The sequence below is a fragment of the Fistularia commersonii genome, chromosome 6 (genome assembly GCF_037954325.1).
Source record: "Fistularia commersonii isolate RoL2024-O1a breed Wild chromosome 6, RoL_Fcom_v1.0, whole genome shotgun sequence".
Classification (NCBI taxonomy): Eukaryota; Metazoa; Chordata; class Actinopteri; order Syngnathiformes; family Fistulariidae; genus Fistularia; species Fistularia commersonii.
Genome location: NC_141289.1, coordinates 5,205,368 through 5,230,816, shown reverse-complemented (window position 1 = coordinate 5,230,816; position 25,449 = coordinate 5,205,368).

Sequence of the window (25,449 nt, the reverse complement as noted above, 5' to 3'; positions counted from 1 at the left end):
CTGCTGTTGAAATATGTTGTTTAGGACATGATTCTGCACAATATATGTCAAATTCAGTGTAATCCAGCCACAGGTTCAAAAGACATAGCCATTCGTTCAAAAAAGTGCTTATCTGTCCGAGTTGAAGCGTTTTTGATTCGGAGTGGAAATAACTATTGAATTTAATCAACCTGGTTTCTGTTGTTGACATATCTTGTTTAGGACATGATTCTGCACAATATGATTCAAATTCAGTGTAATCCAGCTACAAGTTCAAAAGATATAGTAATTCGTTCAAAAAGTGCTTATGTCACTGGGTTGAAGCATAATTGATTCGGAGTGGAAATAAATAATGAATTTCATCAAGCTGGTTTCTGCTGTTGAAATAAGTTGTTTAGGACATGATTCTGCACAATATATGTCAAATTCAGTGTAATCCAGCCACAGGTTCAAAAGACATAGCCATTCGTTCAAAAAAGTGCTTATCTGTCCGAGTTGAAGCGTTTTTGATTCGGAGTGGAAATAACTATTATATTTAATCAACCTGGTTTCTGTTGTTGACATATCTTGTTTAGGACATGATTCTGCACAATATGATTCAAATTCAGTGTAATCCAGCTACAAGTTCAAAAGATATAGTAATTCGTTCAAAAAGTGCTTATGTCACTGGGTTGAAGCATAATTGATTCGGAGTGGAAATAAATAATGAATTTCATCAAGCTGGTTTCTGCTGTTGAAATAAGTTGTTTAGGACATGATTCTGCACAATATATTTCAAATTCAGTGTAATCCAGCCAGAAGTTCAAAAGATATAGCCATTCGTTCAAAGAAGTGCTAATCTCACCGAGTTAAAGCGTTTTTGATACAGAGTGGAAATAACTAATGAATTTCATCAAGCTGGTTTCTGTTGTTGAAATAAGTTGTTTAGAACATGATTTTGCACAATATATTTCAAATTCAGTGTAATCCAGCCACAAGTTCAAAAGATATAGCCATTCGTTCAAAGAAGTGCTAATCTCACCGAGTTAAAGCGTTTTTGATAAAGATTGGAAATAACTTATGAATTTCATCAACCTGGTTTCTGATGTTGAAATATGTTGTTTAGGACTTGATTCTGCACAATATATGTCAAATTCAATGTAATCCAGCCACAGGTTCAAAAGATATAGCCATTCTTTAAAAAAAGTGCTTATCTGTCCGAGTTGAAGCGTTTTTGATTCGGAGTGGAAATAACTATTGAATTTCATCAAGTTGGTTTCTGTTGTTGACATATCTTGTTCAGGACATGATTCTGCACAATATATGTCAAATTCATTGTAATCCAGCCACAAGTTCAAAAGATATAGCCATTCGTTCAATAAGTGCTTATGTCACTGGGTTGAAGCATAATTGATTCGGAGTGGAAATAACTCATGAATTTCATCAAGCTGGTTTCTGCTGTTGAAATAAGTTGTTTAGGACATGATTCTGCACAATATATTTCAAATTCAGTGTAATCCAGCCACAAGTTCAAAAGATATAGCCATTCGTTCAAAGAAGTGCTAATCTCACCGAGTTAAAGCGTTTTTGATACAGAGTGGAAATAACTAATGAATTTCATGAAGCTGGTTTCTGCTGTTGAAATATGTTGTTTAGGACTTGATTCTGCACAATATATGTCAAAGTCAGCGTAATCCAGCCACAGGTTCAAAAGATATAGGCATTTATTCAAAAAAGTGCTTATCTCACCGAGTTGAGGCGTTTTTGATACAGATTGGAAATAACTCATGAATTTCATGAAGCTGATTTCTGCTGTTGAAATATATATTTTTTAGGACATGATTCTGCACATTATATGTCAAATTCAGTGTAATCCAGCCACAGGTTCAAAAGATATTGCCATTCATTCAAAAAAGTGCTTATCTCACCGAGTTGAGGCGTTTTTGATACAGATTGGAAATAACTCATGAATTTCATGAAGCTGATTTCTGCTGTTGAAATATGTTGTTTAGGACATGATTCTGCACAATATATGTCAAATTCAGTGTAATCCAGCCACAGGTTCAAAAGACATAGCCATTCGTTCAAAAAAGTGCTTATCTGTCCGAGTTGAAGCGTTTTTGATTCGGAGTGGAAATAACTATTGAATTTAATCAACCTGGTTTCTGTTGTTGACATATCTTGTTTAGGACATGATTCTGCACAATATGATTCAAATTCAGTGTAATCCAGCTACAAGTTCAAAAGATATAGTAATTCGTTCAAAAAGTGCTTATGTCACTGGGTTGAAGCATAATTGATTCGGAGTGGAAATAAATAATGAATTTCATCAAGCTGGTTTCTGCTGTTGAAATAAGTTGTTTAGGACATGATTCTGCACAATATATGTCAAATTCAGTGTAATCCAGCCACAGGTTCAAAAGACATAGCCATTCGTTCAAAAAAGTGCTTATCTGTCCGAGTTGAAGCGTTTTTGATTCGGAGTGGAAATAACTATTATATTTAATCAACCTGGTTTCTGTTGTTGACATATCTTGTTTAGGACATGATTCTGCACAATATGATTCAAATTCAGTGTAATCCAGCTACAAGTTCAAAAGATATAGTAATTCGTTCAAAAAGTGCTTATGTCACTGGGTTGAAGCATAATTGATTCGGAGTGGAAATAAATAATGAATTTCATCAAGCTGGTTTCTGCTGTTGAAATAAGTTGTTTATGACATGATTCTGCACAATATATTTCAAATTCAGTGTAATCCAGCCAGAAGTTCAAAAGATATAGCCATTCGTTCAAAGAAGTGCTAATCTCACCGAGTTAAAGCGTTTTTGATACAGAGTGGAAATAACTAATGAATTTCATCAAGCTGGTTTCTGTTGTTGAAATAAGTTGTTTAGAACATGATTTTGCACAATATATTTCAAATTCAGTGTAATCCAGCCACAAGTTCAAAAGATATAGCCATTCGTTCAAAGAAGTGCTAATCTCACCGAGTTAAAGCGTTTTTGATAAAGATTGGAAATAACTTATGAATTTCATCAACCTGGTTTCTGATGTTGAAATATGTTGTTTAGGACTTGATTCTGCACAATATATGTCAAATTCAATGTAATCCAGCCACAGGTTCAAAAGATATAGCCATTCTTTAAAAAAAGTGCTTATCTGTCCGAGTTGAAGCGTTTTTGATTCGGAGTGGAAATAACTATTGAATTTCATCAAGTTGGTTTCTGTTGTTGACATATCTTGTTCAGGACATGATTCTGCACAATATATGTCAAATTCATTGTAATCCAGCCACAAGTTCAAAAGATATAGCCATTCGTTCAATAAGTGCTTATGTCACTGGGTTGAAGCATAATTGATTCGGAGTGGAAATAACTAATGAATTTCATCAAGCTGGTTTTTGCTGTTGAAATATGTTGTTTAGGACTTGATTCTGCACAATATATGTCAAATTCAGCGTAATCCAGCCACAGGTTCAAAAGATATAGCCATTCATTCAAAAAAGTGCTTATCTCACCGAGTTGAAGCGTTTTTGATACAGATTGGAAATAACTCATGAATTTCATGAAGCTGATTTCTGCTGTTGAAATATGTTGTTTAGGAAATGATTCTGAACATTATATGTCAAATTCAGTGTAATCCAGCCACAAGTTCAAAAGATGTAGCCATTCGTTCAAAGAACTGCTAATCTCACCGAGTTAAAGCGTTTTTAATACGGAGTGGAAATAACTAATGAATTTCATCAAGCTGGTTTCTGCTGTTGAAATATGTTGTTTAGGACTTGATTCTGCACAATATATGTCAAATTCAGTGTAATCCAGCCACAGGTTCAAAAGATATTGCCATTCGTTCAAAAAAGTGCTTATCTGTCCGATTTGAAGCGTTTTTGATTCGGAGTGGAAATAACTAATGAATTTCATGAAACTGGTTTCGGCTGTTGAAATATGTTGTTTAGGACAAGATTCTGCACAATATATGTCAAATTCAGTGTAATCCAGCCACAGGTTCAAAAGATATAGCCATTCGTTCAAAAGTGCTTATCTCTCCGAGTTGAAGCATTTTGGATTCGGAGTTGAAATACCTATTGAATTTCATCAAGCTGGTTTCTGTTGTTGACATATCTTGTTTAGGACATAATTCTGCACAATATGATTCAAATTCAGTGTAATCCAGCTACAAGTTCAAAAGATATAGTAATTCGTTCAAAAGTGCTTATGTCACTGGGTTGAAGCATAATTGATTCGGAGTAGAAATAACTAATGAATTTCATCAAGCTGGTTTCTGCTGTTGAAATAAGTTGTTTAGGACATGATTCTGCACAATATATGTCAAATTCAGTGTAATCCAGCCAGAAATTCAAAAGATATAGCCATTCGTTCAAAGAAGTGCTAATCTCACCGAGTTAAAGCGTTTTTGATACAGAGTGGAAATAACTAATGAAGTTCATCAAGCTGGTTTCTGCTGTTGAAATATGTTGTTTAGGACTTGATTCTGCGCAATATATGTCAAATTCAGTGTAATCCAGCCACAGGTTCAAAAGATATTGCCATTCATTCAAAAAAGTGCTTATCTGTCCGAGTGGAAGCGTTTTTGATTCGGAGTGGAAATAACTAATGAATTTCATGAAACTGGTTTCGGCTGTTGAAATATGTTGTTTAGGACAAGATTCTGCACAATATATGTCAAATTCAGTTTAATCCAGCCACAGGTTCAAAAGATATAGCCATTCGTTCAAAAGTGCTTATCTCTCCGAGTTGAAGCATTTTTGATTCGGAGTGGAAATACCTATTGAATTTCATCAAGCTGGTTTCTGTTGTTGACATATCTTGTTCAGGACATGATTCCGCACAATATATTTCAAATTCAGTGTAATCCAGCCACAAGTTCAAAAGATATAGCCATTCGTTCAATAAGTGCTTATGTCACTGGGTTGAAGCATAATTGATTCGGAGTGGAAATAACTAATGAATTTCATCAAGCTGGTTTCTGCTGTTGAAATAAGTTGTTTAGGACATGATTTTGCACAATATATTTCAAATTCAGTGTAATCCAGCCACAAGTTCAAAAGATATAGCCATTCGTTCAAAGAACTGCTAATCTCACTGAGTTAAAGCGTTTTTGATACAGAGTGGAAATAACTAATGAATTTCATCAAGCTGGTTTCTGCTTTTGTAATATGTAGTTTAGGACTTGATTCTGCACAATATATTTCAAATTCACTGTAATCCAGCCACAGGTTCAAAAGATATAGCCATTCGTTCAAAGAAGTGCTAATCTCACCGAGTTAAAGCGTTTTTGATAAAGATTGGAAATAACTTATGAATTTCATCAACCTGGTTTCTGATGTTGAAATATGTTGTTTAGGACTTGATTCTGCACAATATATGTCAAATTCAATGTAATCCAGCCACAGGTTCAAAAGATATAGCCATTCTTTAAAAAAAGTGCTTATCTGTCCGAGTTGAAGCGTTTTTGATTCGGAGTGGAAATAACTATTGAATTTCATCAAGTTGGTTTCTGTTGTTGACATATCTTGTTCAGGACATGATTCTGCACAATATATGTCAAATTCATTGTAATCCAGCCACAAGTTCAAAAGATATAGCCATTCGTTCAATAAGTGCTTATGTCACTGGGTTGAAGCATAATTGATTCGGAGTGGAAATAACTAATGAATTTCATCAAGCTGGTTTTTGCTGTTGAAATATGTTGTTTAGGACTTGATTCTGCACAATATATGTCAAATTCAGCGTAATCCAGCCACAGGTTCAAAAGATATAGCCATTCATTCAAAAAAGTGCTTATCTCACCGAGTTGAAGCGTTTTTGATACAGATTGGAAATAACTCATGAATTTCATGAAGCTGATTTCTGCTGTTGAAATATGTTGTTTAGGAAATGATTCTGAACATTATATGTCAAATTCAGTGTAATCCAGCCACAAGTTCAAAAGATGTAGCCATTCGTTCAAAGAACTGCTAATCTCACCGAGTTAAAGCGTTTTTAATACGGAGTGGAAATAACTAATGAATTTCATCAAGCTGGTTTCTGCTGTTGAAATATGTTGTTTAGGACTTGATTCTGCACAATATATGTCAAATTCAGTGTAATCCAGCCACAGGTTCAAAAGATATTGCCATTCGTTCAAAAAAGTGCTTATCTGTCCGATTTGAAGCGTTTTTGATTCGGAGTGGAAATAACTAATGAATTTCATGAAACTGGTTTCGGCTGTTGAAATATGTTGTTTAGGACAAGATTCTGCACAATATATGTCAAATTCAGTGTAATCCAGCCACAGGTTCAAAAGATATAGCCATTCGTTCAAAAGTGCTTATCTCTCCGAGTTGAAGCATTTTGGATTCGGAGTTGAAATACCTATTGAATTTCATCAAGCTGGTTTCTGTTGTTGACATATCTTGTTCAGGAAATGATTCCGCACAATATATGTCAAATTCAGTGTAATCCAGCCACAAGTTCAAAAGATATAGCCATTCGTTCAATAAGTGCTTATGTCACTGGGTTGAAGCATAATTGATTCGGAGTGGAAATAACTAATGAATTTCATCAAGCTGGTTTCTGCTGTTTAATAAGTTGTTTAGGACATGATTCTGCACAATATATTTCAAATTCAGTGTAATCCAGCCACAAGTTCAAAAGATATAGCCATTCGTTCAAAGAACTGCTACTCTCACCGAGTTAAAGCGTTTTTGATAAAGAGTGGAAATAACTAATGAATTTCATCAAGCTGGTTTCTGCTGTTGAAATATGTTGTTTAGGACTTGATTCAGCACAATATATGTCAAATTCAGTGTAATCCAGCCACAAGTTCAAAAGATATAGCCATTCGTTCAAAAAAGTGCTTATCTCACCGAGTTGAAGCGTTTTTGATACAGATTGGAAATAATTCATGAATTTCATGAAGCTGATTTCTGCTGTTGAAATATGTTGTTTAGGACATGATTCTGCACAATATATGTCAAATTCAGTGTAATCCAGCCACAGGTTCAAAAGACATAGCCATTTGTTCAAAAAAGTGCTTATCTGTCCGAGTTGAAGCGTTTTTGCTTTGGAGTGGAAATAACTATTGAATTTAATCAAGCTGGTTTCTGTTGTTGACATATCTTGTTTAGGACATAATTCTGCACAATATGATTCAAATTCAGTGTAATCCAGCTACAAGTTCAAAAGACATAGTAATTCGTTCAAAAAGTGCTTATGTCACTGGGTTGAAGCATAATTGATTCGGGGTGGAAATAGCTAATGAATATCATCAAGCTGGTTTCTGCTGTTGAAATAAGTTGTTTAGGACATGATTCTGCACAATATATTTCAAATTCAGTGTAATCCAGCCAGAAGTTAAAAAGATATAGCCATTCGTTCAAAGAAGTGCTAATCTCACCGAGTTAAAGCGTTTTTGATACAGAGTGGAAATAACTAATGAATTTCATCAAGCTGGTTTCTGCTGTTGAAATAAGTTGTTTAGGACATGATTTTGCACAATATATGTCAAATTCAGTGTAATCCAGCCAGAAATTCAAAAGATATAGCCATTCGTTCAAAGAAGTGCTAATCTCACCGAGTTAAAGCGTTTTTGATACAGAGTGGAAATAACTAATGAAGTTCATCAAGCTGGTTTCTGCTGTTGAAATATGTTTTTTAGGACTTGATTCTGCGCAATATATGTCAAATTCAGTGTAATCCAGCCACAGGTTCAAAAGATATTGTCATTCGTTCAAAAAAGTGCTTATCTGTCCGAGGTGAAGCGTTTTTGATTCGGAGTGGAAATAACTAATGAATTTCATGAAACTGGTTTCGGCTGTTGAAATATGTTGTTTAGGACAAGATTTTGCACAATATATTTCAAATTCAGTGTAATCCAGCCACAGGTTCAAAAGATATAGCCATTCGTTCAAAAGTGCTTATCTCTCCGAGTTGAAGCTTTTTTGATTCGGAGTGGAAATACCTATTGAATTTCATCAAGTTGGTTTCTGTTGTTGACATATCTTGTTCAGGACATGATTCTGCACAATATATTTCAAATTCAGTGTAATCCAGCCACAAGTTCAAAAGATATAGCCATTCGTTCAAAGAAGTGCTAATCTCACCGAGTTAAAGCGTTTTTGATACAGAGTGGAAATAACTAATGAATTTCATCAAGCTGGTTTTTGCTGTTGAAATATGTTGTTTAGGACAAGATTCTGCACAATATATGTCAAATTCAGTGTAATCCAGCCACAGGTTCAAAAGATATTGCCATTCATTCAAAAAAGTGCTTATCTCACCGAGTTGAGGCGTTTTTGATACAGATTGGAAATAACTCATGAATTTCATGAAGCTGATTTCTGCTGTTGAAATATGTTGTTTAGGAAATGATTCTGCACATTATATGTCAAATTCAGTGTAATCCAGCCACAAGTTCAAAAAATATAGCCATTCGTTCAAAGAACTGCTAATCTCACCGAGTTAAAGCGTTTTTGATACAGAGTGGAAATAACTAATGAATTTCATCAAGCTGGTTTCTGCTGTTGAAATATGTTGTTTAGGACTTGATTCTGCACAATATATGTCAAATTCAGTGTAATCCAGCCACAGGTTCAAAAGATATTGCCATTCGTTCAAAAAAGTGCTTATCTGTCCGAGTTGAAGCGTTTTTGATTCGAAGTGGAAATAACTAATGAATTTCATGAAACTGGTTTCGGCTGTTGAAATATGTTGTTTAGGACAAGATTCTGCACAATATATGTCAAATTCAGTGTAATCCAGCCACAGGTTCAAAAGATAAAGCCATTCGTTCAAAAGTGCTTATCACTCCGAGTTGAAGCATTTTTGTTTCGGAGTGGAAATACCTATTGAATTTCATCAAGCTGGTTTCTGTTGTTGACATATTTTGTTCAGGACATGATTCCGCACAATATATGTCAAATTCAGTGTAATCCAGCTACAAGTTCAAAAGATATAGCCATTCGTTCAATAAGTGCTTATGTCACTGGGTTGAAGCATAATTGATTCGTAGTGGAAATAAGTAATGAATTTCATCAAGCTGGTTTCTGCTGTTGAAATAAGTTGTTTAGGACATGATTCTGCACAATATATTTCAAATTCAGTGTAATCCAGCCACAGGTTCAAAAGATATAGCCATTTGTTCAAAGAACTGCTAATCTCACCGAGTTAAAGCGTTTTTGATACAGATTGGAAATAACTAATGAATTTCATCAAGCTGGTTTCTGCTGTTGAAATATGTTGTTTAGGACAAGATTCTGCACAATATATGTCAAATTCAGTGTAATCCAGCCACAGGTTCAAAAGATATTGCCATTCATTCAAAAAAGTGCTTATCTGTCCGAGTGGAAGCGTTTTTGATTCGGAGTGGAAATAACTAATGAATTTCATGAAACTGGTTTCGGCTGTTGAAATATGTTGTTTAGGACAAGATTCTGCACAATATATGTCAAATTCAGTGTAATCCAGCCACAGGTTCAAAAGATATAGCCATTCGTTCAAAAGTGCTTATCTCTCCGAGTTGAAGCATTTTTGATTCGGAGTGGAAATACCTATTGAATTTCATCAAGCTGGTTTCTGTTGTTGACATATCTTGTTCAGGACATGATTCCGCACAATATATTTCAAATTCAGTGTAATCCAGCCACAAGTTCAAAAGATATAGCCATTCGTTCAAAGAAGTGCTAATCTCACCGAGTTAAAGCGTTTTTGATACAGAGTGGAAATAACTAATGAATTTCATCAAGCTGGTTTTTGCTGTTGAAATATGTTGTTTAGGACTTGATTCTGCACAATATATGTCAAATTCAGCGTAATCCAGCCACAGGTTCAAAAGATATAGCCATTCATTCAAAAAAGTGCTTATCTCACCGAGTTGAAGCGTTTTTGATACAGATTGGAAATAACTCATGAATTTCATGAAGCTGATTTCTGCTGTTGAAATATGTTGTTTAGGAAATGATTTTGCACATTATATGTCAAATTCAGTGTAATCCAGCCACAAGTTCAAAAAATATAGCCATTCGTTCAAAGAACTGCTAATCTCACCGAGTTAAAGCGTTTTTGATACAGAGTGGAAATAACTAATGAATTTCATCAAGCTGGTTTCTGCTGTTGAAATATGTTGTTTAGGACTTGATTCTGCACAATATATGTCAAATTCAGTGTAATCCAGCCACAGGTTCAAAAGATATTGCCATTCGTTCCAAAAAAGTGCTTATCTGTCCGAGTTGAAGGGTTTTTGATTCGAAGTGGAAATAACTAATGAATTTCATGAAACTGGTTTCGGCTGTTGAAATATGTTGTTTAGGACAAGATTCTGCACAATATATGTCAAATTCAGTGTAATCCAGCCACAGGTTCAAAAGATAAAGCCATTCGTTCAAAAGTGCTTATCACTCCGAGTTGAAGCATTTTTGATTCGGAGTGGAAATACCTATTGAATTTCATCAAGCTGGTTTCTGTTGTTGACATATTTTGTTCAGGACATGATTCCGCACAATATATGTAAAATTCAGTGTAATCCAGCCACAAGTTCAAAAGATATAGCCATTCGTTCAATAAGTGCTTATGTCACTGGGTTGAAGCATAATTGATTCGTAGTGGAAATAAGTAATGAATTTCATCAAGCTGGTTTCTGTTGTTGAGATATCTTGTTCAGGACATGATTCCGCACAATATATGTCAAATTCAGTGTAATCCAGCCACAGGTTCAAAAGATATAGCCATTTGTTCAAAGAACTGCTAATCTCACCGAGTTAAAGCGTTTTTGATACAGATTGGAAATAACTAATGAATTTCATCAAGCTGGTTTCTGCTGTTGAAATATGTTGTTTAGGACTTGATTCTGCACAATATATGTCAAATTCAGTGTAATCCAGCCACAGGTTCAAAAGATATTGTCATTCATTCAAAAAAGTGCTTATCTGTCCGAGTGGAAGCGTTTTTGATTCGGAGTGGAAATAACTAATGAATTTCATGAAACTGGTTTCGGCTGTTGAAATATGTTGTTTAGGACAAGATTCTGCACAATATATGTCAAATTCAGTGTAATCCAGCCACAGGTTCAAAAGATATAGCCATTCGTTCAAAAGTGCTTATCTCTCCGAGTTGAAGCATTTTTGATTCGGAGTGGAAATACCTATTGAATTTCATCAAGCTGGTTTCTGTTGTTGACATATTTTGTTCAGGACATGATTCCGCAAAATATATGTAAAATTCAGTGTAATCCAGCCACAAGTTCAAAAGATATAGCCATTCGTTCAATAAGTGCTTATGTCACTGGGTTGAAGCATAATTGATTCGTAGTGGAAATAAGTAATGAATTTCATCAAGCTGGTTTCTGCTGTTGAAATAAGTTGTTTAGGACATGATTCTGCACAATATATTTCAAATTCAGTGTAATCCAGCCACAGGTTCAAAAGATATAGCCATTCATTCAAAAAAGTGCTTATCTGTCCGAGTGGAAGCGTTTTTGATACAGAGTGGAAATAACTAATGAATTTCATCAAGCTGGTTTTTGCTGTTGAAATATCTTGTTCAGGACATGATTCCGCACAATATATTTCAAATTCAGTGTAATCCAGCCACAAGTTCAAAAGATATAGCCATTCGTTCAAAGAAGTGCTAATCTCACCGAGTTAAAGCGTTTTTGATACAGAGTGGAAATAACTAATGAATTTCATCAAGCTGGTTTTTGCTGTTGAAATATGTTGTTTAGGACTTGATTCTGCACAATATATGTCAAATCCAGCGTAATCCAGCCACAGGTTCAAAAGATATAGCCATTCATTCAAAAAAGTGCTTATCTCACCGAGTTGAAGCGTTTTTGATACAGATTGGAAATAACTCATGAATTTCATGAAGCTGATTTCTGCTGTTGAAATATGTTGTTTAGGAAATGATTCTGCACATTATATGTCAAATTCAGTGTAATCCAGCCACAGGTTCAAAAGATATTGCCATTCGTTCAAAAAAGTGCTTATCTGTCCGAGTTGAAGCGTTTTTGATTCGAAGTGGAAATAACTAATGAATTTCATGAAACTGGTTTCGGCTGTTGAAATATGTTGTTTAGGACAAGATTCTGCACAATATATGTCAAATTCAGTGTAATCCAGCCACAGGTTCAAAAGATAAAGCCATTCGTTCAAAAGTGCTTATCACTCCGAGTTGAAGCATTTTTGATTCGGAGTGGAAATACCTATTGAATTTCATCAAGCTGGTTTCTGTTGTTGACATATTTTGTTCAGGACATGATTCCGCACAATATATGTAAAATTCAGTGTAATCCAGCCACAAGTTCAAAAGATATAGCCATTCGTTCAATAAGTGCTTATGTCACTGGGTTGAAGCATAATTGATTCGTAGTGGAAATAAGTAATGAATTTCATCAAGCTGGTTTCTGCTATTGAAATAAGTTGTTTAGGACATGATTCTGCACAATATATTTCAAATTCAGTGTAATCCAACCACAGGTTCAAAAGATATAGCCATTTGTTCAAAGAACTGCTAATCTCACCGAGTTGAAGCGTTTTTGATACAGATTGGAAATAACTAATGAATTTCATCAAGCTGGTTTCTGATGTTGAAATATGTTGTTTAGGACTTGATTCTGCACAATATATGTCAAATTCAGTGTAATCCAGCCACAGGTTCAAAAGATATTGCCATTCATTCAAAAAAGTGCTTATCTGTCCGAGTGGAAGCGTTTTTGATTCGGAGTGGAAATAACTAATGAATTTCATGAAACTGGTTTCTGCTGTTGAAATATGTTGTTTAGGACAAGATTCTGCACAATATATGTCAAATTCAGTGTAATCCAGCCACAAGTTCAAAAGATATAGCCATTCGTTCAATAAGTGCTTATGTCACTGGGTTGAAGCATAATTGATTCGGAGTGGAAATAACTAATGAATTTCATCAAGCTGGTTTCTGTTGTTTACATATCTTGTTCAGGACATGATTCCGCACAATATATTTCAAATTCAGTGTAATCCAGCCACAAGTTCAAAAGATATAGCCATTCGTTCAAAGAAGTGCTAATCTTACCGAGTTAAAGCGTTTTTGATACAGAGTGGAAATAACTAATGAATTTCATCAAGCTGGTTTTTGCTGTTGAAATATGTTGTTTAGGACTTGATTCTGAACAATATATGTCAAATCCAGCGTAATCCAGCCACAGGTTCAAAAGATATAGCCATTCATTCAAAAAAGTGCTTATCTCACCGAGTTGAAGCGTTTTTGATACAGATTGGAAATAACTCATGAATTTCATGAAGCTGATTTCTGCTGTTGAAATATGTTGTTTAGGAAATGATTCTGCACATTATATGTCAAATTCAGTGTAATCCAGCCACAAGTTCAAAAAATATAGCCATTCGTTCAAAGAACTGCTAATCTCACTGAGTTAAAGCGTTTTTGATACAGAGTGGAAATAACTAATGAATTTCATCAAGCTGGTTTCTGCTGTTGAAATATGTTGTTTAGGACTTGATTCTGCACAATATATGTCAAATTCAGTGTAATCCAGCCACAGGTTCAAAAGATATTGCCATTCGTTCAAAAAAGTGCTTATCTGTCCGAGTTGAAGCGTTTTTGATTCGAAGTGGAAATGACTAATGAATTTCATGAAACTGGTTTCGGCTGTTGAAATATGTTGTTTAGGACAAGATTCTGCACAATATATGTCAAATTCAGTGTAATCCAGCCACAGGTTCAAAAGATAAAGCCATTCGTTCAAAAGTGCTTATCACTCCGAGTTGAAGCATTTTTGATTCGGAGTGGAAATACCTATTGAATTTCATCAAGCTGGTTTCTGTTGTTGACATATTTTGTTCAGGACATGATTCCGCACAATATATGTAAAATTCAGTGTAATCCAGCCACAAGTTCAAAAGATATAGCCATTCGTTCAATAAGTGCTTATGTCACTGGGTTGAAGCATAATTGATTCGTAGTGGAAATAAGTAATGAATTTCATCAAGCTGGTTTCTGCTATGGAAATAAGTTGTTTAGGACATGATTCTGCACAATATATTTCAAATTCAGTGTAATCCAGCCACAGGTTCAAAAGATATAGCCATTTGTTCAAAGAACTGCTAATCTCACCGAGTTAAAGCGTTTTTGATACAGATTGGAAATAACTAATGAATTTCATCAAGCTGGTTTCTGCTGTTGAAATATGTTGTTTAGGACTTGATTCTGCACAATATATTTCAAATTCAGTGTAATCCAGCCACAGGTTCAAAAGATATTGCCATTCATTCAAAAAAGTGCTTATCTGTCCGAGTGGAAGCGTTTTTGATTCGGAGTGGAAATAACTAATGAATTTCATGAAACTGGTTTCTGCTGTTGAAATATGTTGTTTAGGACATGATTCTGCACAATATATTTCAAATTCAGTGTAATCCAGCCACAGGTTCAAAAGATATAGCCATTCGTTCAAAAGTGCTTATCTCTCCGAGTTGAAGCATTTTTGATTCGGAGTGGAAATACCTATTGAATTTCATCAAGCTGGTTTCTGTTATTGAAATATGTTGTTTAGGACATGATTCCGCACAATATATGTCAAATTCAGTGTAATCCAGCCACAAGTTCAAAAGATATAGCCATTCGTTCAATAAGTGCTTATGTCACTGGGTTGAAGCATAATTGATTCGGAGTGGAAATAACTAATGAATTTCATCAAGCTGGTTTCTGCTGTTGAAATAAGTTGTTTAGGACATGATTCTGCACAATATATGTCAAATTCAGTGTAATCCAGCCACAAGTTCAAAAGATATAGCCATTCGTTCAAAGAAGTGCTAATCTCACCGAGTTAAAGCGTTTTTGATACAGAGTGGAAATAACTAATGAATTTCATCAAGCTGGTTTTTGCTGTTGAAATATGTTGTTTAGGACTTGATTCTGCACAATATATGTCAAATTCAGTGTAATCCAGCCACAGGTTCAAAAGATATTGCCATTCATTAAAAAAAGTGCTTATCTGTCCGAGTGGAAGCGTTTTTGATTCGGAGTGGAAATAACTAATGAATTTCATGAAACTGGTTTCGGCTGTTGAAATATGTTGTTTAGGACAAGATTCTGCACAATATATGTCAAATTCAGTGTAATCCAGCCACAGGTTCAAAAGATATAGCCATTCGTTCAAAAGTGCTTATCTCTCCGAGTTGAAGCATTTTTGATTCGGAGTGGAAATACCTATTGAATTTCATCAAGCTGGTTTCTGTTGTTGACATATCTTGTTCAGGACATGATTCCGCACAATATATTTCAAATTCAGTGTAATCCAGCCACAAGTTTAAAAGATATAGCCATTCGTTCAAAGAAGTGCTAATCTCACCGAGTTAAAGCGTTTTTGATACAGAGTGGAAATAACTAATGAATTTCATCAAGCTGGTTTTTGCTGTTGAAATATGTTGTTTAGGACTTGATTCTGCACAATATATGTCAAATCCAGCGTAATCCAGCCACAGGTTCAAAAGATATAGCCATTCATTCAAAAAAGTGCTTATCTCACCGAGTTGAAGCGTTTTTGATACAGATTGGAAATAACTGATGAATTTCATGAAGCTGATTTCTGCTGTTGAAATATGTTGTTTAGGAAATGATTCTGCACATTATATGTCAAATTCAGTGTAATCCAGCCACAAGTTCAAAAAATATAGCCATTCGTTCAAAGAACTGCTAATCTCACCGAGTTAAAGCGTTTTTGATACAGAGTGGAAATAACTAATGAATTTCATCAAGCTGGTTTCTGCTGTTGAAATATGTTGTTTAGGACTTGATTCTGCACAATATATGTCAAATTCAGTGTAATCCAGCCACAGGTTCAAAAGATATTGCCATTTGTTCAAAAAAGTGCTTATCTGTCCGAGTTGAAGCGTTTTTGATTCGAAGTGGAAATAACTAATGAATTTCATGAAACTGGTTTCGGCTGTTGAAATATGTTGTTTAGGACAAGATTCTGCACAATATATGTCAAATTCAGTGTAATCCAGCCACAGGTTCAAAAGATAAAGCCATTCGTTCAAAAGTGCTTATCACTCCGAGTTGAAGCATTTTTGATTCGGAGTGGAAATACCTAATGAATTTCATCAAGCTGGTTTCTGTTGTTGACATATTTTGTTCAGGACATGATTCCGCACAATATATGTAAAATTCAGTGTAATCCAGCCACAAGTTCAAAAGATATAGCCATTCGTTCAATAAGTTCTTATGTCACTGGGTTGAAGCATAATTGATTCGTAGTGGAAATAAGTAATGAATTTCATCAAGCTGGTTTCTGCTATTGAAATAAGTTGTTTAGGACATGATTCTGCACAATATATTTCAAATTCAGTGTAATCCAGCCACAGGTTCAAAAGATATAGCCATTTGTTCAAAGAACTGCTAATCTCACCGAGTTAAAGCGTTTTTGATACAGATTGGAAATAACTAATGAATTTCATCAAGCTGGTTTCTGCTGTTGAAATATGTTGTTTAGGACTTGATTCTGCACAATATATGTCAAATTCAGTGTAATCCAGCCACAGGTTCAAAAGATATTGCCATTCATTCAAAAAGTGCTTATCTGTCCGAGTGGAAGCGTTTTTGATTCGGAGTGGAAATAACTAATGAATTTCATGAAACTGGTTTCGGCTGTTGAAATATGTTGTTTAGGACAAGATTCTGCACAATATATGTCAAATTCAGTGTAATCCAGCCACAGGTTCAAAAGATATAGCCATTCGTTCAAAAGTGCTTATCTCTCCGAGTTGAAGCATTTTTGATTCGGAGTGGAAATACCTATTGAATTTCATCAAGCTGGTTTCTGTTGTTGAAATTATTTGTTTAGGACATGATTCCGCACAATATATGTCAAATTCAGTGTAATCCAGCCACAAGTTCAAAAGATATAGCCATTCGTTCAATAAGTGCTTATGTCACTGGGTTGAAGCATAATTGATTCGGAGTGGAAATAACTAATGAATTTCATCAAGCTGGTTTCTGCTGTTGAAATAAGTTGTTTAGGACATGATTCTGCACAATATATGTCAAATTCAGTGTAATCCAGCAACAGGTTCAAAAGATATAGCCATTCGTTCAAAGAACTGCTAATCTCACCGAGTTAAAGCGTTTTTGATACAGAGTGGAAATAACTAATGAATTTCATCAAGCTGGTTTTTGCTGTTGAAATATGTTGTTTAGGACTTCATTCTGCACAATATATGTCAAATCCAGCGTAATCCAGCCACAGGTTCAAAAGATATAGCCATTCATTCAAAAAAGTGCTTATCTCACCGAGTTGAAGCGTTTTTGATACAGATTGGAAATAACTCATGAATTTCATGAAGCTGATTTCTGCTGTTGAAATATGTTGTTTAGGAAATGATTCTGCACATTATATGTCAAATTCAGTGTAATCCAGCCACAAGTTCAAAAAATATAGCCATTCGTTCAAAGAACTGCTAATCTCACCGAGTTAAAGCGTTTTTGATACAGATTGGAAATAACTAATGAATTTCATCAAGCTGGTTTCTGATGTTTAAATATGTTGTTTAGGACTTGATTCTGCACAATATATGTCAAATTCAGTGTAATCCAGCCACAGGTTCAAAAGATATTGCCATTCATTCAAAAAAGTGCTTATCTGTCCGAGTGGAAGCGTTTTTGATTCGGAGTGGAAATAACTAATGAATTTCATGAAACTGGTTTCGGCTGTTGAAATATGTTGTTTAGGACAAGATTCTGCACAATATATGTCAAATTCAGTGTAATCCAGCCACAGGTTCAAAAGATATAGCCATTCGTTCAAAAGTGCTTATCTCTCCGAGTTGAAGCATTTTTGATTCGGAGTGGAAATACCTATTGAATTTCATCAAGCTGGTTTCTGTTGTTGACATATCTTGTTCAGGACATGATTCCGCACAATATATTTCAAATTCAGTGTAATCCAGCCACAAGTTCAAAAGATATAGCCATTCGTTCAAAGAAGTGCTAATCTCACCGAGTTAAAGCGTTTTTGATACAGAGTGGAAATAACTAATGAATTTCATCAAGCTGGTTTTTGCTGTTGAAATATGTTGTTTAGGACTTGATTCTGCACAATATATGTCAAATCCAGCGTAATCCGGCCACAGGTTCAAAAGATATAGCCATTCATTCAAAAAAGTGCTTATCTCACCGAGTTGAAGCGTTTTTGATACAGATTGGAAATAACTCATGAATTTCATGAAGCTGATTTCTGCTGTTGAAATATGTTGTTTAGGAAATGATTCTGCACATTATATGTCAAATTCAGTGTAATCCAGCCACAAGTTCAAAAAATATAGCCATTCGTTCAAAGAACTGCTAATCTCACCGAGTTAAAGCGTTTTTGATACAGAGTGGAAATAACTAATGAATTTCATCAAGCTGGTTTCTGCTGTTGAAATATGTTGTTTAGGACTTGATTCTGCACAATATATGTCAAATTCAGTGTAATCCAGCCACAGGTTCAAAAGATATTGCCATTCGTTCAAAAAAGTGCTTATCTGTCCGAGTTGAAGCGTTTTTGATTCGAAGTGGAAATAACTAATGAATTTCATGAAACTGGTTTCGGCTGTTGAAATATGTTGTTTAGGACAAGATTCTGCACAATATATGTCAAATTCAGTGTAATCCAGCCACAGGTTCAAAAGATAAAGCCATTCGTTCAAAAGTGCTTATCACTCCGAGTTGAAGCATTTTTGATTCGGAGTGGAAATATCTAATGAATTTCATCAAGCTGGTTTCTGTTGTTGACATATTTTGTTCAGGACATGATTCCGCACAATATATGTAAAATTCAGTGTAATCCAGCCACAAGTTCAAAAGATATAGCCATTCGTTCAATAAGTGCTTATGTCACTGGGTTGAAGCATAATTGATTCGTAGTGGAAATAAGTAATGAATTTCATCAAGCTGGTTTCTGCTATTGAAATAAGTTGTTTAGGACATGATTCTGCACAATATATTTCAAATTCAGTGTAATCCAGCCACAGGTTCAAAAGATATAGCCATTTGTTCAAAGAACTGCTAATCTCACCGAGTTAAAGCGTTTTTGATACAGATTGGAAATAACTAATGAATTTCATCAAGCTGGTTTCTGCTGTTGAAATATGTTGTTTAGGACTTGATTCTGCACAATATATGTCAAATTCAGTGTAATCCAGCCACAGGTTCAAAAGATATTGCCATTCATTCAAAAAAGTGCTTATCTGTCCGAGTGGAAGCGTTTTTGATTCGGAGTGGAAATAACTAATGAATTTCATGAAACTGGTTTCGGCTGTTGAAATATGTTGTTTAGGACATGATTCTGCACAATATATGTCAAATTCAGTGTAATCCAGCCACAGGTTCAAAAGATATAGCCATTCGTTCAAAAGTGCTTATCTCTCCGAGTTGAAGCATTTTTGATTCGGAGTGGAAATACCTATTGAATTTCATCAAGCTGGTTTCTGTTGTTGAAATTATTTGTTTAGGACATGATTCCGCACAATATATGTCAAATTCAGTGTAATCCAGCCACAAGTTCAAAAGATATAGCCATTCGTTCAATAAGTGCTTATGTCACTGGGTTGAAGCATAATTGATTCGGAGTGGAAATAACTAATGAATTTCATCAAGCTGGTTTCTGCTGTTGAAATAAGTTGTTTAGGACATGATTCTGCACAATATATGTCAAAGTCAGCGTAATCCAGCCACAGGTTCAAAAGATATAGGCATTTATTCAAAAAAGTGCTTATCTCACCGAGTTGAGGCGTTTTTGATACAGATTGGAAATAACTCATGAATTTCATGAAGCTGATTTCTGCTGTTGAAATATGTTGTTTAGGACATGATTCTGCACATTATATGTCAAATTCAGTGTAATCCAGCCACAAGTTCAAAAGATATAGCCATTCGTTCAAAGAAGTGCTAATCTCACCGAGTTAAAGCGTTTTTGATACAGAGTGGAAATAACTAATGAATTTCATCAAGCTGGTTTCTGCTGTTGAAATATGTTGTTTAGGACTTGATTCTGCACAATATATGTCAAATTCAGTGTAATCCAGCCACAGGTTCAAAAGATATTGCCATTCGTTCCAAAAAAGTGCTTATCTGTCCGAGTTGAAGGGTTTTTGATTCGAAGTGGAAATAACTAATGAATTTCATGAAACTGGTTTCGGCTGTTGAAATATGTTGTTTAGGACAAGATTCTGCACAATATATGTCAAATTCAGTGTAATCCAGCCACAGGTTCAAAAGATAAAGCCATTCGTTCAAAAGTGCTTATCACTCCGAGTTGAAGCATTTTTGATTCGGAGTGGAAATACCTATTGAATTTCATCAAGCTGGTTTCTGTTGTTGACATATTTTGTTCAGGACATGATTCCGCACAATATATGTAAAATTCAGTGTAATCCAGCCACAAGTTCAAAAGATATAGCCATTCGTTCAATAAGTGCTTATGTCACTGGGTTGAAGCATAATTGATTCGTAGTGGAAATAAGTAATGAATTTCATCAAGCTGGTTTCTGTTGTTGAGATATCTTGTTCAGGACATGATTCCGCACAATATATGTCAAATTCAGTGTAATCCAGCCACAGGTTCAAAAGATATAGCCATTTGTTCAAAGAACTGCTAATCTCACCGAGTTAAAGCGTTTTTGATACAGATTGGAAATAACTAATGAATTTCATCAAGCTGGTTTCTGCTGTTGAAATATGTTGTTTAGGACTTGATTCTGCACAATATATGTCAAATTCAGTGTAATCCAGCCACAGGTTCAAAAGATATTGTCATTCATTCAAAAAAGTGCTTATCTGTCCGAGTGGAAGCGTTTTTGATTCGGAGTGGAAATAACTAATGAATTTCATGAAACTGGTTTCGGCTGTTGAAATATGTTGTTTAGGACAAGATTCTGCACAATATATGTCAAATTCAGTGTAATCCAGCCACAGGTTCAAAAGATATAGCCATTCGTTCAAAAGTGCTTATCTCTCCGAGTTGAAGCATTTTTGATTCGGAGTGGAAATACCTATTGAATTTCATCAAGCTGGTTTCTGTTGTTGACATATTTTGTTCAGGACATGATTCCGCAAAATATATGTAAAATTCAGTGTAATCCAGCCACAAGTTCAAAAGATATAGCCATTCGTTCAATAAGTGCTTATGTCACTGGGTTGAAGCATAATTGATTCGTAGTGGAAATAAGTAATGAATTTCATCAAGCTGGTTTCTGCTGTTGAAATAAGTTGTTTAGGACATGATTCTGCACAATATATTTCAAATTCAGTGTAATCCAGCCACAGGTTCAAAAGATATAGCCATTCATTCAAAAAAGTGCTTATCTGTCCGAGTGGAAGCGTTTTTGATACAGAGTGGAAATAACTAATGAATTTCATCAAGCTGGTTTTTGCTGTTGAAATATCTTGTTCAGGACATGATTCCGCACAATATATTTCAAATTCAGTGTAATCCAGCCACAAGTTCAAAAGATATAGCCATTCGTTCAAAGAAGTGCTAATCTCACCGAGTTAAAGCGTTTTTGATACAGAGTGGAAATAACTAATGAATTTCATCAAGCTGGTTTTTGCTGTTGAAATATGTTGTTTAGGACTTGATTCTGCACAATATATGTCAAATCCAGCGTAATCCAGCCACAGGTTCAAAAGATATAGCCATTCATTCAAAAAAGTGCTTATCTCACCGAGTTGAAGCGTTTTTGATACAGATTGGAAATAACTCATGAATTTCATGAAGCTGATTTCTGCTGTTGAAATATGTTGTTTAGGAAATGATTCTGCACATTATATGTCAAATTCAGTGTAATCCAGCCACAGGTTCAAAAGATATTGCCATTCGTTCAAAAAAGTGCTTATCTGTCCGAGTTGAAGCGTTTTTGATTCGAAGTGGAAATAACTAATGAATTTCATGAAACTGGTTTCGGCTGTTGAAATATGTTGTTTAGGACAAGATTCTGCACAATATATGTCAAATTCAGTGTAATCCAGCCACAGGTTCAAAAGATAAAGCCATTCGTTCAAAAGTGCTTATCACTCCGAGTTGAAGCATTTTTGATTCGGAGTGGAAATACCTATTGAATTTCATCAAGCTGGTTTCTGTTGTTGACATATTTTGTTCAGGACATGATTCCGCACAATATATGTAAAATTCAGTGTAATCCAGCCACAAGTTCAAAAGATATAGCCATTCGTTCAATAAGTGCTTATGTCACTGGGTTGAAGCATAATTGATTCGTAGTGGAAATAAGTAATGAATTTCATCAAGCTGGTTTCTGCTATTGAAATAAGTTGTTTAGGACATGATTCTGCACAATATATTTCAAATTCAGTGTAATCCAACCACAGGTTCAAAAGATATAGCCATTTGTTCAAAGAACTGCTAATCTCACCGAGTTGAAGCGTTTTTGATACAGATTGGAAATAACTAATGAATTTCATCAAGCTGGTTTCTGATGTTGAAATATGTTGTTTAGGACTTGATTCTGCACAATATATGTCAAATTCAGTGTAATCCAGCCACAGGTTCAAAAGATATTGCCATTCATTCAAAAAAGTGCTTATCTGTCCGAGTGGAAGCGTTTTTGATTCGGAGTGGAAATAACTAATGAATTTCATGAAACTGGTTTCTGCTGTTGAAATATGTTGTTTAGGACAAGATTCTGCACAATATATGTCAAATTCAGTGTAATCCAGCCACAAGTTCAAAAGATATAGCCATTCGTTCAATAAGTGCTTATGTCACTGGGTTGAAGCATAATTGATTCGGAGTGGAAATAACTAATGAATTTCATCAAGCTGGTTTCTGTTGTTTACATATCTTGTTCAGGACATGATTCCGCACAATATATTTCAAATTCAGTGTAATCCAGCCACAAGTTCAAAAGATATAGCCATTCGTTCAAAGAAGTGCTAATCTTACCGAGTTAAAGCGTTTTTGATACAGAGTGGAAATAACTAATGAATTTCATCAAGCTGGTTTTTGCTGTTGAAATATGTTGTTTAGGACTTGATTCTGAACAATATATGTCAAATCCAGCGTAATCCAGCCACAGGTTCAAAAGATATAGCCATTCATTCAAAAAAGTGCTTATCTCACCGAGTTGAAGCGTTTTTGATACAGATTGGAAATAACTCATGAATTTCATGAAGCTGATTTCTGCTGTTGAAATATGTTGTTTAGGAAATGATTCTGCACATTATATGTCAAATTCAGTGTAATCCAGCCACAAGTTCAAAAAATATAGCCATTCGTTCAAAGAACTGCTAATCTCACTGAGTTAAAGCGTTTTTGATACAGAGTGGAAATAACTAATGAATTTCATCAAGCTGGTTTCTGCTGTTGAAATATGTTGTTTAGGACTTGATTCTGCACAATATATGTCAAATTCAGTGTAATCCAGCCACAGGTTCAAAAGATATTGCCATTCGTTCAAAAAAGTGCTTATCTGTCCGAGTTGAAGCGTTTTTGATTCGAAGTGGAAATGACTAATGAATTTCATGAAACTGGTTTCGGCTGTTGAAATATGTTGTTTAGGACAAGATTCTGCACAATATATGTCAAATTCAGTGTAATCCAGCCACAGGTTCAAAAGATAAAGCCATTCGTTCAAAAGTGCTTATCACTCCGAGTTGAAGCATTTTTGATTCGGAGTGGAAATACCTATTGAATTTCATCAAGCTGGTTTCTGTTGTTGACATATTTTGTTCAGGACATGATTCCGCACAATATATGTAAAATTCAGTGTAATCCAGCCACAAGTTCAAAAGATATAGCCATTCGTTCAATAAGTGCTTATGTCACTGGGTTGAAGCATAATTGATTCGTAGTGGAAATAAGTAATGAATTTCATCAAGCTGGTTTCTGCTATGGAAATAAGTTGTTTAGGACATGATTCTGCACAATATATTTCAAATTCAGTGTAATCCAGCCACAGGTTCAAAAGATATAGCCATTTGTTCAAAGAACTGCTAATCTCACCGAGTTAAAGCGTTTTTGATACAGATTGGAAATAACTAATGAATTTCATCAAGCTGGTTTCTGCTGTTGAAATATGTTGTTTAGGACTTGATTCTGCACAATATATTTCAAATTCAGTGTAATCCAGCCACAGGTTCAAAAGATATTGCCATTCATTCAAAAAAGTGCTTATCTGTCCGAGTGGAAGCGTTTTTGATTCGGAGTGGAAATAACTAATGAATTTCATGAAACTGGTTTCTGCTGTTGAAATATGTTGTTTAGGACATGATTCTGCACAATATATTTCAAATTCAGTGTAATCCAGCCACAGGTTCAAAAGATATAGCCATTCGTTCAAAAGTGCTTATCTCTCCGAGTTGAAGCATTTTTGATTCGGAGTGGAAATACCTATTGAATTTCATCAAGCTGGTTTCTGTTATTGAAATATGTTGTTTAGGACATGATTCCGCACAATATATGTCAAATTCAGTGTAATCCAGCCACAAGTTCAAAAGATATAGCCATTCGTTCAATAAGTGCTTATGTCACTGGGTTGAAGCATAATTGATTCGGAGTGGAAATAACTAATGAATTTCATCAAGCTGGTTTCTGCTGTTGAAATAAGTTGTTTAGGACATGATTCTGCACAATATATGTCAAATTCAGTGTAATCCAGCCACAAGTTCAAAAGATATAGCCATTCGTTCAAAGAAGTGCTAATCTCACCGAGTTAAAGCGTTTTTGATACAGAGTGGAAATAACTAATGAATTTCATCAAGCTGGTTTTTGCTGTTGAAATATGTTGTTTAGGACTTGATTCTGCACAATATATGTCAAATTCAGTGTAATCCAGCCACAGGTTCAAAAGATATTGCCATTCATTAAAAAAAGTGCTTATCTGTCCGAGTGGAAGCGTTTTTGATTCGGAGTGGAAATAACTAATGAATTTCATGAAACTGGTTTCGGCTGTTGAAATATGTTGTTTAGGACAAGATTCTGCACAATATATGTCAAATTCAGTGTAATCCAGCCACAGGTTCAAAAGATATAGCCATTCGTTCAAAAGTGCTTATCTCTCCGAGTTGAAGCATTTTTGATTCGGAGTGGAAATACCTATTGAATTTCATCAAGCTGGTTTCTGTTGTTGACATATCTTGTTCAGGACATGATTCCGCACAATATATTTCAAATTCAGTGTAATCCAGCCACAAGTTTAAAAGATATAGCCATTCGTTCAAAGAAGTGCTAATCTCACCGAGTTAAAGCGTTTTTGATACAGAGTGGAAATAACTAATGAATTTCATCAAGCTGGTTTTTGCTGTTGAAATATGTTGTTTAGGACTTGATTCTGCACAATATATGTCAAATCCAGCGTAATCCAGCCACAGGTTCAAAAGATATAGCCATTCATTCAAAAAAGTGCTTATCTCACCGAGTTGAAGCGTTTTTGATACAGATTGGAAATAACTGATGAATTTCATGAAGCTGATTTCTGCTGTTGAAATATGTTGTTTAGGAAATGATTC